This window comes from Sarcophilus harrisii, chromosome 2 (genome assembly GCF_902635505.1).
Source record: "Sarcophilus harrisii chromosome 2, mSarHar1.11, whole genome shotgun sequence".
NCBI lineage: Eukaryota > Metazoa > Chordata > Mammalia > Dasyuromorphia > Dasyuridae > Sarcophilus > Sarcophilus harrisii.
In genome coordinates this window covers 296,798,273-296,812,433 of record NC_045427.1, presented here as the reverse complement: position 1 = coordinate 296,812,433, position 14,161 = coordinate 296,798,273, and positions in this window count along the sequence as shown.

Genomic DNA, 14,161 nt, shown 5'->3' with positions numbered 1-14,161 from the left:
AATTGAGTCTCAATAAGGCCTCCTAATTCTTCCAAAGTCCAACTCCTATGAATTTCAACTTAACCATCACTAGAAGCAGCCCTTGGAAAAAACTGAGAAAACTGTTAGTGGTCACTGTATCCTACAACTTATAAATTTAGAGAGTCAAAGGTAGTTAGTTACAGTTTGGTAGAACTGTAATTGGGTGATTTGAGCAATCTTTGAAATCCAGAATGCAAAATGTTGTACAATCAAATGTGAGCTGATCATGAAAGAGCTGATGATCCAAATAATATTGCATCAAAAATATTCCCTATCTTTACACACTTTATTATTTTGACCAAATAATCATATGTCAATGCATTCTACAAGGAAAATTTAATGATATCTTAAGAGAAAAGCGAGGACCCACAAAGACTGCTTCTTGGGGTAATGTTATCTGTAACTGCTTAGGTTACTAAAACTATGATCATTCCTTAAGCCTTAAAGTTTAAGGGATTCCAAGGCATTGGGACAAATAGAACAATAATTGCTATGAATGAGTCATTTTAAAATTAATCAATAAATGTGATGGAACAAAAGACCAAAACTTATATGGAGACATATAATTCTAAATAATTTGTGAGTCAGTGAATAAATGATTGAGTCAGTGAATAAAGATTGAAACATACTCTGTCTGTCTCTCCCACCTCTCTCTGTGTATCTCTCTATTTCTTCTCTCTCAATCTTTCCATTTATTTAACATTTATAGTGGGCATGACACAGAGAAAGAACAAACAAAGGAAACTAAGAATGAATTGTGAAATATGAGAAAATGTCACAAAAAACAGAGAGGAGTGAGTCTTCAGTAAGAGAAGATAATCAACTGTATTAAATGCTGCAAAGGAATTGAGAAAGGTAAAGCCATTATATATGGAGATCATTGGAGGTTCCATGTCATATGATCAATAAGATGGAGGAATAGTCAGTTGGTAAATATTTTTTAAGCACCTATTACATCCTAGGCACTATATTAAATACCGGAGATGCAAAAATATTTGTATGTCCTTTTTGGTCAAGTACCTCAAAGTCTAGTGGAGGAGATAGCAACAAAGAAATATATACAAAAATACACATAGGATGAAGAAGAAATAATTAAGACAAGGCAGGCTCTTGAATTAAGAGGATTTGGAAAGGCTTCCTGTAGAAGGTGGGATTTCAGTTGTCTTAAAAGAAGGCAGGGAAGCCTGTAGATAGAGGTTAGAAGGTTCGGCATCCCAAGCATGGGGGACATCCAGAGAAAATGCTGTAGAAAGCTGGAATGTCTTGGCTTGGAACAGTAGGGCAGTGTCACTGAATCAAAAAGTAGGTGGTAGGAAGTTAAGGTGTAAGAAGATTGGAAAGTTGGGGGTGGGATATGAGTTGTGAAGGGCTTTTGATTGCTAAATAGAGAATTTTGCATTTGATCCTGGAAGTGATAGGGATCCACTGGCTTTTATTAAGTAGGGAGTAGCATGGTTGCATTTATGCTTTAGACTAATCAATCTGGTGGCTAAAGTAGGGATGGATTTTAAAGTAAGGAGAGAATTGAGGCAAGCAGATCAACCTGCAGGGTACTGCAATAATTCCAGCATGGTCTAAACATCAGAGTTGTGGCAATGTCAAAGGAGAAAAGTAGTTATATATGAGAGACGTTGCAAATGTGGAATTGACAGACCTTAGCAACAGGTTGAATAGAGTAAGAGATGGAGAGGGTGACACCTTGATTGAGAGCCTGAAGGACTGGGAGGAAGGTGTTGCTCTCTCCCATGATAAGAAAGTTAAGGTTTAGGGAGAGTTTTTTTTTTTTTGGGGGGGGGGAGATAATGAGTTCTGTTTTGGACCTATTGAGTTTGAAGAAGTTACCCAGTTTGAGACAGGAAGCTAGTGGTGCATCTTGAATTTGCACCAAGAGTAACCCTTCCTCCAAACAAACAAAAACACCCCAAAGAGAAGCTTTGCATTAGTATTAGAGTAATTAGCAGTTAGAACTTAATCATTTTGACAAGAAATCAAGAAAGGAATTTCCTGCTGCTGTACCTCACTGCTGCCTTTAACCCAGGATTTTTTTTTTTCTATAAACAGCAGCTGCCAATTCTATCCAGTTGTGCCAGGAGAAGGGGAAAATATGGAAGGAGGATCCCTATTTACCTTTAGCTGGAGAGAGGGACTTAGCCTGGGAAACTTCAAGGTGGCAGATATTCTGCCTGAAAAATCTACTCTATTCTTTTCCACCCTTGGAAAAAAGCAATAGAAGGTGATTCAGCTCAGTAAGAGAATTAAAGAATAGAACGATCTGGGCAGGAAGCCAGCATGCATGGTTTCCCCTGATCTTAAAGAAAGAGGACTGGTATCCAGGTGTAGCTACCCCAAAAGCTACTTGAGGAAGGAAGGGATGCCAATGGAAAATAAATTCCCTGTGTTGGAATATGAGAGTACTGTGTAGTACAGCACTGAGGGTAAACTCACTAACAAAGTTGTTTTAAGTTTAAAAGCATAAATAATTTCAAGGAACAAGAAAATTCAGTTAAAACTTAGAGTTCATGCAGATAAATGAACAAAGAAGATACTAAAATTAAAAGGGAAGATTTGTGCCAAAACATGCATAATCTTTCAAATCTCTTTAAATAAATATTACAGCATAAAAGAAATTGAGCCAACACATGGTAGAACACAGAACTCTTGTTGATTACCAAGAGATCATGGATCTACAGCAGAATGTTCCATAATGATTCAAGGGATAAATTAGTATATTAAGAGAAATTGAAAGGGAATAAGAGGATGTGTGGTTTAGGCAGCAGAATAGAAAAACTGCAATCCAAGGCTAAAAGTTTCTTCAGAGAAGTGAAAGAGAGAACAACAGAAAGGGAATACAAATACACTGAAATAAATGACAATATGGAAAAGACAACTAAAAATTAATAAAGTTGAGATCATTGATAAATTTAGAGAGGATAGTTTCAGTTGAATGATGGGGTTTGAAATTAGGTTGTAAAAGTTTCAGAGGGAAAAGAGAAGTACAACTGTTATCACAGTTTGCTCAAGGAATTTAGTCACTAAAGGGAGAGAAGGTATGGGATCATAGGTAGCAAGATGCTATGAAAAATTGAATTTTTCTAACTGGGGAGATATAGAGGAAGCAACAGGCAAGTAGTCTATAGGTAAATGAGAGAGAGACAGAAAGACAGATAGATAGAAACAGACAGAGACATAGAGAAAGATAAAAGGAGAAAGAGAGAGAGAAAGAAAGAGAGAGGGGGAAAGAGGAGGGAAGAAAGAGAGAGAGAAAGACATAGAGACACAGAGAAAACAGAGACAGAGAGACAGAAAGACAAAGAAATATAGAGATAGAGAGCCAGACAGACAGGCAGAGAGATCACCTTTATGTAAGAGTCTGGTCTAAAAGAGGAAATAGTGAAGATGATGAGGTTTAAATTTAGGGAACCAAAATGAAATTAGAGTTTCTGGTGGTCAGGGAATTAAATGATAAGGTCTAGTGGCAGGTTCAGGGTTCAGGGAACCAAATGGAGAAGTTTGGCTCCACTGCAACCCCTTGGGATTCAGCACAAGGGTAGGGAGTTTTGGGAACTCCCTTCTGGAGGCACAGAGGTTCTCTATAAAAGAAATTACAGATCCGAAAACCTAGATTGATAAAAGGGTTTATTATGGGGATTGGAAGTGAGGTTAGAAATCCTGACAGAGAGGCATAATGTTTGGTTAGGGAAATAGGTGAGGGCAAAGAGAGGGTGGCACTGGAAAAGAATATTCCAGTGGACAGAGGGTCCTTGGCTTGCCAAGCATGGAGATGGCATGTTTGGAACCTCTGCAAAGAGGGTTTTAGTTTGGCTTTTTTATAATGGGAACTTTAGCTGAAGGGAACTCGTTGGTGGAGTCCCAAGTTGGCTCCTAGCTGGGTTTCAGCTTGAGCTGGAATTTGAATTGAATTCAATGAGTTTCAGGACTGAGCCGACCCCACCCAGATAACAAGGATGAAACTGTTTGAAACTTTGTCCCTCTGTGCAAGGTCCCTCCATCAGGCAAAGTTGAAGGAGATTTTCTCCTTTAAGGATTTTTAGAGTTTCAGGGTCCCCTCTTCAAAGATATCTGCATGATGTGGGATGAAGAGGAGAGAAGGAGGGGCTCTTGGTAAATGAATTCATTTGTCATGTGTGTGTGTGTGTGTGTGTGTGTGTGAAGCAAGGTTCTCTGCTAAGAGAGTTAGGGTAAAGTATATTATAGAAAGCTTCAGGTAAAATTTGGAGTAAGCATTGTGGAGAGAAGAAGAGTGAATTAATGATTAGTGAAGAATAGGATAATTTCTTTGCTACAAAAAGGTTCCAGATGGAGATTAGAAAACATAAATTTATAATGGATCTAATTAATGCAACTTCATGATTTTCTCCAGTTTTGTTCAATAGTAGGGTTAACAACAGCAACAACAACAACAACTAACACACACATATACATATATATGCATACACACAAATTTATATCACTTACTATGTATGAGGTACTATGCTAAGTACCTTATAATTATTATCTCATTTGATCCTCACATCAACCCTGGACGATAAATGCTAGAAAGGGAAGAAGAAAAAATTTGGATTACAAGGTTTTGCAAAGGTGAATGTTGAAAACTCTCTTTGCATATATTTTGAAAGTAAAAAGCTATTATTTAAAACAAATTAGTTTGCCTGAGGCTAAGGGCTATCAGATGATAGAGTCAGGTCTTCCCCACCTCCTCACCTTCCTGCTCCCAGAAGAATAGGTGTACCTCTCATTATAATAGTCATTCTTCTCATTAATTGTTAATCAATCAGAGTTGATTGCCACTCTCAAGAACACCCACTCTTTCAAAGGCATGTAAGCGCTGAGTGGGTTTCATGAGGCATTCATGACATTCAAGAGTGTCACTGACCCATTTTATTAATTATCTGCTACTATGATTAATACAATGATTAATTATCCAGAAAAAAAGAGATATGGAAAGAGAGAGAGTGTAGCATGAGCAGAGGGCTTGGCTGACAGGAAAAAGGGAGGTGGCAGAAATGGATGTCACAGGGAGGAGGAGGAATAGAGTCAGGGGTCTTAAGGCATAAAGAAAGCTGGAATGGTTAAAAATTATGATCAGAAAAAGGAATTCTGGGGTTTATGAACAAAGGAATAGCATGCTTGTGGGTTATGGCAAGATCAAAGTTTGGAATTGTTTTATATGCATTTTCATGAATGAATTAATTGAAGATGCGCAGACACATGCTTTGCCTATAAGTGACACACACCATTATTGCTATTGTCATTCATAATTCAGTCTTGAAAATAAGTTGGGGAAATTTACCAGCCAATGTACAAACAATTAAGATACCCTACCCTTGCTGTGGGAGGCACACAGATGTATGGATGAACTCAGTCCTGGACAAATGGTAATTTCCAAGTTTCAAATGACATTTTTGACACGATTCATCTCTACCTTAAATTTCCAAATCATGTGGAAAGACAGGGAGGAAAGGAAAGAAGACTATGTCAAGAATGTTTGGGGAAAGGTGAAAGAGGTTGAGAAGTCATCCACTGCTCACCTCCTGAGAGGATTGATTTTATCCACTCCAGAGAGAACTCTGTCCACTCTACTTCCAGGAATAAGATACTGGAACTTTTCCTTATATTGTCAGCAAAATAATAGCAAAATCTCAAAGGGCAAGCTGTTATCAGCTCACTCTTCTGACTAAGAAGTCTCCTGTGGTAAAAGTTTTGAGGCTAAATGGGGCCTGCACATTGCAGAGAATTTTGGTTAACCTGAAATGTCATATTTCATGGGGAGTTCAGAGGGGCAATTTATCATAATTGACCCCATCAAAAAGGACCAACCATCGTTAGTAGACTAGGGGTTGCAAAATGCCACCACACTTGACCATAAAATTTATCATGTCAGTGGACCCACAGTCAACATTACACACTGTGAAATATGGCAGTGCAGCTGGGATATTTATCTTTGTTGGAACTGACAGGTCACTCCTGCAGTTTCAACTTAGTCCAACTCAGTGCACATTAACACCCCGGCACATTCTCTTATGACCCATCAAGACAGTCCAATTGGAAACATGAATTACATGACTAGGTGGGAGTGGCACTATATTCATATACCTCTACATCCCCACATATAACAATATATATGTGGCTTGATTTATAAAGCTATAAATATATATAAGAAAAGATCTCTTTTCTTATAAAAGTTAAAACTTAACCTCATCAGTTAACTACTGTTGAATGATTATTATCTTACTTTTCTGGCACTCAATTAAAAGAAAAATTAGAATTTATTTCATGGAGTTGTCAAAATGATAGCAACCAGGATGAAAATTTATCTCTTTTTATTTCATAGCACATTGATGAGTATCCACTGAAAATCCCTCCTAATTTTGTGAAGAAGGTCCTTTGTTTTCAGCCTAGGATGTCCCTTGTGCCCTATTCTTTCCCTACTTCTGTAAAGCTTCTTATTCCCTCTCTTAGAAGACCTGTGGTTTTGTGGGACTTCTATCATCTTTTCATTAATTTTTTTTCCAAGAAAGTATCCAAAACTTATTTATACATTTTAAAGGATTAGAACCATAACCTTTGACATTTCAGGTTTGAGGTTGGAGTGAAGGCTGAGCAGTCTGGGTATTCTCAGTATCTTCAGAGCCAAACCATATAAGCAACTGTCTATTTCGCCTACTTATAATGATGAACTTCTTTTAATTCATTTTGATAATCAAAAACTTATACAGAGTCTACATCATCACGAAAGCCATATTGCATTGGCATTTCTAATGATTTATTCCATGCTGCCAATAAGGACAATAGAAGGAGTATTGATTTTGGAAAGGACCCATGTTCAGATCTTAGGCCTGCCATTTATTACCTATGTGATATTTGGCAACTAAGTTAGCTTATCTGAGCTTCAACTTCCTTATCTTTAAAATATGAAGGTTAGACTAGATCAGAGCTTCTTAAACTGTGCATTGCAATCCCATATGGGGATCACAAGAATGAATACAGCAGTCATGAAATTATGATTTATTATTAGTAAATGCTTCACCTATTTTATATGCCCATATACCAAGAACCATGTAAAAATTTCTCAGCAAAAAAGGAGTCAGAAGTGAAAAATGTTTAAGAAGCCCTGAATTAGATAACCTCTGAAATCTCTTTCAGTTTTACTTCTTATGGATCTATATCTAGGATGAAGATACTCCATTATTTAAATAAACAAGGTCCCATTTGCTTAGTGTCTACAATATAGAAAGTCTATTTTGTGGGTGCAAAGCTGGATTCAGAATGAATTAAAACTATAGTAAAACTTCCTCCTATATTCTGAACTATTCTGACATCAATACAAACTTTTGCCATTAAGAAATGGTATGTTATTCCTAGTTGATCATCAGTTTGAATATGAGGGTTGCAGTTATCATGCATGGTGATCTAGATAAAGTTTTGATTTTTGTAATAAATGGAGAGGACAAATTCACAGACAGCAACTGTAGTGCACTGAAAAGTATGATGGATTTAAATTCAGAGGGCCCTGGTGTGAATCCTGTTTCGAAGACCGTGGATAAATCATTGATTTAATTGGACATTGGTTTTCTCATCTGCAACATGAGTGGGTTTGAGAAAGGACTTGTAAGGACCTTTAAATAGATCCAATTACATGGTAGAAAGAGCTAACGTAAAATCTGGTTAATTAAATTTTTCTAGTGATTGGCAGAGGTGTTTTCAAAAAAAAAATCCTAGATTATATGGGTGATTTTCTTCCCCTACATTTCCAGTCTTCTTAAATATTAAATTATTTCCCCACAGTTCTTCAATACTTTGTGATCCAGATTTAGCATGTGACTTGAGCAAATCACTTAATTGCACTTGCCATCCACTCCAAGGCTATTTTGTTTTTAACCACTGTTTCCTTTAATCTGTCCTACTTTTATTATCTCTTCCCCACCCCTTCTCTTATTCTCTTTCCTTTCTATTACTTCTCTATTGGGTAATGTTTCTATACAAAACTCTCTCTCTGCCTCCCTCCCTCTGTCTCTCTTTCTCTCTCTCTCTGTGTATGTACACACTTCTCTTTTTGAACCCATTTTGATGAGAGTGAGGTTCAAGCATTGCCTACCACCATCTCATTTCCCTCTCCACTATAAAAGTTCCTCCTTGCTTGCCTGTTTTCTGTGAGAAATTTTCCCTATTCTATTTCTCTCTTCCCCTTTCTTTCTACAAATTCCTCTTTCTCAACTCTTTCCTTTTTGGAAGTAATTCCAACATAATTTGCTCACACTCATGTCCTGTTTCTATGTAAATTCCTTTTAAGTGCCCAATGATAAAATTCTTAGGAATTACATATATGTTTTTGTATAGGAATGTAAACAAATTTACTGAAATCCTTATGCTAGCCAGAACTGTATTGAGTAATAGAGTTGCCACTCAGTGCCAGTTGTACCCAGTGCCAGTAAAGAGTCCACTGTAATCTCATTCTGACCAATTTTCTGACCCCCTTACTCTGCAGAGAGCTCTCAAAGCTTCCATAAATGTAGACACTGTTGCCAAACCATGTGTATAAACTCCTAACAGAATTCTATGCTGGTGTCACTAACTTTTCTTGCTGATCCCCTAAGATTTCTTAGGCTGGAAAAAAGTCTCATTCATGGCCTTTTATTGTCTCTGTTGCTCCAGAATTTTGTTAAATGTTGAGACAGAATTCAGTTCTTACTATAAAATCTGGAGAAAACTGATAATCTTAAAACACAGAAGCTGAATATTCACTTGTCAGAGATACCAGAAAATTTTGTTCTCTTATGGTTTGGTTCATATCATCATAGATTTAGAGGTAAATTGAACTTTAGAGACTATTGATCATTTTATAGATGAAGGAACTGAAACCCATCGAGGTTTAGCAACTTGCCCAAGATTACAGAAGTGGCAAGCATCACAGATGGGATTTAAACCTAGATTCCTCAACTCCAGTGCTCTTTAGACCACATCATAGTGTTTCCCTGGCCTTGGATTAAGAGACCTCTGAGGTCCCTTCCAACTCTGTAATTCTATGAAATTTATTTTACAGATGTAAAAAATGAGGTTTAGTTTAGTGTTAGAGCCAGATTCATTCCCTTTTGATTACCAATATACTTCGCATTGTCCCATGGTGCTGAAATTTCTTACTAACTTCTTTGTATAGCCTAATTGAAAGTCTCTCATGACTTGAATGTCAGATGTGATAAAATCAAGAGAGAAAACATTACATTTTCTTTATCTTCTTGTGTCTCCTGTTATATTGCAATGACATATGAATAGCATTATTTACCTGTCATTGTGAAAATTCATAGTTTAGCAAACCATACATATAACTATTTTCTAATAAGAAAACTATACATAGATCTACATATTCTCTAATGACAAGAGAATAAACTAGCAGCTTGTAAAATCTTTTGACCATTATTGTATTTAGAGCTAATTGAATCAACATGTCAGGTATCTTCAAATTTTATCTTCTTTCTTATTTGAAAGATATGCCTTTAATGCCACTGCAAAGTTTTGAAAAATTTCCTCTTCACAATTTGGAACTATGCTCAAAAAGTTATCAATCTGTGCATGCTCTTTGACCCAGCAGTGTTACTACTGGGTTTCTATCCCAAAGAGATCTTAACGGAAGAAAAGGGACTGGCATGTGCAAAAATGTTTGTGGCAGCCCTTTTTGTAGTGGCTAGAAACTGGACACTGAATAGATGTCCATCAAGTGGAGAATGACTGAATAAGTTATGGTATGTGAATGTTTTGGAATATTATTGTTTTGTAAGAATTGACCAGCAGGATGAATACAGAGAGGCTGGGAGAGACTTACATGAATTGATACTGAGTGAAATGAGCAGAACCAGGAGATCATTATACACAGCAACAAAAAAACTATATGAAGATCAATTCTGATAGATGTGGCTCTACTCAACAATGAGATGATTCAAACCAGTTCCAATTGTTCAGTAATGAAGAGTCACCTACACTTAGAGAGAGAACTATAGGAAATGAATATGGGCCACAACATAGCATTTTCACTCTTTCTGTTATTGTTTGCTCTCATTTTTGTTTTCCTTCTCATGTTTTTTCTTCCTTTCTAGATCCATTTTTCTCGTGCAGCAAGATAACTGTATAAATATGTATACATATATTGGATTTAACATATACTTTAACATATTTAACATGTATTGGACTACCTGCCATCTAGGGGAGTGGGTGGGGGTAAGGAGGGGAAAATTTGGAACAGAAAGTTTTACAAGGGTCAGTGTTGAAAAATTACCCATGCATATGTTTTGTAAATAAAAAGCTCTGATAAAAAAAAGAAAATTTCCTCTCCTATGGCTCTCTGCAGCATCAGCTTTAAAAATTATATGTCTATACCTCTGGGATTTAAGATTCAAAATGATACCTTGGCTTAAGTCATAAATTGTGAAATTTAGATTTGATTAATCTTTATGACTTTAGATTATTATCTCTAACTCCTTTGTTTTCCAAATGTGAGGGATAGAACTCCTACCCAAAAATGACTACTCAGAGACTTCTCGAAGAAAAAGCAGAAAAGTTGTTGTTTATTAATAGATTCTGATGAGAATGAGCAATTCTACCATGAGGAGGGAAAGAGAGAAAGCTCACAGTAGAAGGGCTAAAGAATTAGGAAAGATATACAGTATTTATAGGTTTGGTTACAAAGGATTACATCATAGGTTGGGGAGCATTAAGAAAATAAGTGCCCTCTCCCCTTAATTGAATGTTAGACAAGGGTGCCAACAGACCTTCAAAATTTAGATTACTAACCTAGCAGTATTCAATTGATAGTCTAAATATTGATAACATTGAATAGTGATAAATGTCATCATTTCAGGTTAAGTAAATATATGTAAAATTTAAGTAAATATTGGCTAATACACAACATACTCATGCAGGTCACAGAGACATAGAAATAATGAAAAATAAAATATAGAAAAGTGTAGTGTTCTCTTTTTTTGCATAATATGATGGTTCTCTGTGGGCAGGTTTCTTGGGGAGATTTTCTGGAGGCAGCCTTAGTTTTGGTTCCAAGTAATAATCAGTCCAAATATAGCCAGGTGTTAAAAGTTCGAATCTTTTATTGTCTCCTTCAATATAGCCCAGTTAGTTTTCTTAGAGGCCTGTCTCTCTCCTTAGTTCCAAGAGCTCTTGCAGCTTGTCTTTTAGCAATTCCAGCTTATGCCTTTAGCTCAACTCTGACTCGTGGCTTCTCAATCTCCAACTGACGCTCCCCTCTCAATCTTTTCAGCTGAACTCTCCTGACTCTTGGTTTCAATGGAGAAGTGAAGGAGGAAAGCCTGACACCATGGTGGTGTGAGATGGCATGAATGAATCTGGTTCCACTTCTGAGAGTGGGCTTCTGGGTCTGGCCCTGAGAGCTTCTTGCTTATATTCTGTACACTGAGTTATATCCAGCAATCATTATATCACTGGGAAACCATTATTTGTTGTAGGATTAAATCAATTCTAAACTAGATTTAAACATTGTCTTCTCTATTACACTTAGTACCTTGTTTCAAGTTCTGGCCCATAACATCTCCTTGTAGGATCATATCAATCATACTTAACCATGCTAAATTAGATAATTATTGTCTCTATCAACTCAAATGACTTAACACTTTGTAAGGATTCCAACAGAAAAGGAATTTAAACATTCCTGGAAGTTCTTCACTTTATCTCCATTCTACATACAAATGATGAGAAAGGGTGTGTGTGTGTGTGTGTGTGTGTGTGGTGTGTGTGTGTGTGTGTGTGTGTGTGTGTGTGTGTGACTTGCCCAATGCTATATGGAAGAATTAACTAGGTAATTCCCCTTCTCCAAATTTGTTATGAGTCATAGATAAAAATACTTAAAAATGATAGTTGTGGTATATACAGTTGTGACTGTAATAATAAGTGTGGACAGATAATTTAGGTCCCAAAGTGGAATGGCTCAGATTACCTATTTCTCCACTATTTACTCTATACACAAACCTGAAATTTCAACTTAGTACTTTTCCCCCACCCCTTCCAGAAAATAGGACTTGGTACCATCTGGCTCCCAGGTCAAAGGTGATCCCATAATACTTTTGAGTAGATTTCATGCTACTAGTTTAATCAATGGCATAAAAATGTATAGAAACATACATAAACATTCATATCCTTGAGGTCACTTAATGGGTATAGTTACATTATCTATGGGAGCTATCATCTGGTAAAGAAAGATTAGTAGTTTGAGTTCTGGTTTTGGGGAAATAAGAAGAAAGAGAGAAAGATAAGGAGGAAGAAGAGAAGGAAGAGGAAAAGAATAATGAAGGAAAAGAAGGAGGAGGAGGAGGGAAGGAAAAAGAAAGGTAAAGAGGAAAGGAGAAGGATAGGGAGTAAGAGAAAGGAGAGAAAGAAGAATAAGGTAAGAGGAGGAGGAAAAGGAGGAAGAAAAGGTGGAAAAAAGAAGGATAAGAAGGAAGATGAGAATGTTAAGAAGGAGGGGAAGGAGGAAGAGAAAGATATGGATGAAGAGGAAGAGGAAGAGGGGAAGGAGCAGAAGGATAATGAGGAAGAGAAGGAGAAGATGGCTGAGGAGGAAAGGAGAGGGATGAGAAGGAGGAGGAAGAGAAAAACAGGAAAGGTGGGTTTTCTTTTATAATACTTGTTTTTTTACTCTCAGGATTAGCTCTCCTAAGCTCTTCTCTTCTTCCCCAAATCTTTCACCCCTTTCAGTTTTCTGCATCAACACTACAGGTATCAATTTGTTGAGTAGGCTAATACTTCAGGTTTTCTGGTTCCTCCAAATCCACAATGCTTTCTTTTGGTGAGTGTGAAAGGAAAGAGGATTGCTAGTATTTAAAAGCAACAAAAACTCAGAGTAAGTAAATGAAAATTTAGCAGCAGTCAGATATAATGTGGACTGAATAGTACCTTTTTGACTTTGAGTAAGTCTTTGGGTCCCAGTTTCCTTCTCTATAAAATAAGGACTATATTACTTGCTCTGTATTACCTCATAGGATTATTGAGATTAAAAGAGGTGATATGTATATAAATACTAGAAAATGAAGTACTTATATGATTCAGTAAGAAGCATGGCAATGAGACTAATTATTTTGTATGTGTGTGAGAGATTTGCTCAAGATACAGGTAGTATCTAAGGTCAAATTTGAAAATAGCTACTTAAAGTAAACTTGAAGTTAGAAGATCTGCGTTCAAGTCCAGCTGCTGATACATACTGGCTATGTGATGTTGGGCAAGTCACAACTTCTCTGTTCTCCAGACACCTTTATAAGATTATAAATTACAGTTCAGGCACTTATTTGCATCATAAAGGTATTTCCTTCATTTGGGAGTGCACTATGCCAGTAAAACCTTGGAGCATACCCCCATCCCACATTTAGGTAGCACCCTATAAACCTTATATTCAATCAACAGAGACAACATTTAAGTCTTTTGAGAACTGGAGTTGGAGCCAGAAAGGCTTAGATTTAAACCTAATGATACTTTCTGGCTATATGAAAGTATAAGCTATTTTATCTCTGTGACAGACAATTCCTTTGATTTTATAATCTACTCCCTTTCTTCTTCCTCCTCCTCCTCCCCATCACTAGCCAGCTAACATTTACATAGGACTTTCTATGTGCCAGGTATTATGCTAAGCATTTAAAAATTATTATTTCATTTGGAACCTCACAACAATCATGGGAGGTAGATGCCATATTATCCCTATTTTATAGAAGAAGAAATGGAGATTAAATGACTTATTCTGGGTCATACATTTAATAAATATCTGAAGCTGGATTTGACTTAAGTCTTTCTGACCTCAGGCTCAGTCTGTTCAACATACCAGCTGCCTTATTAAGTCATAGAAGGATCCAAACATGAATAAAATCAACTAGGAAAACTCAAACTTTTTATTTTTCTTTATGCATTAGGCAGAGGGTTGCACAAAATGACCTTTAATTCTTTCATAATCTAAGCTTCTATGTTTCTATGAAAACAAAATTCATGGAAAAAGAATATTGCATATTGTGGTTCTTTGATATAAGGTCATTCAAGGACCAAGTTTCAGCCTTGGCACTTTAAGAAGCTAGTTTTCTAGTTGATTACTTTCATTACCACTTTTGGTATGTTCCAG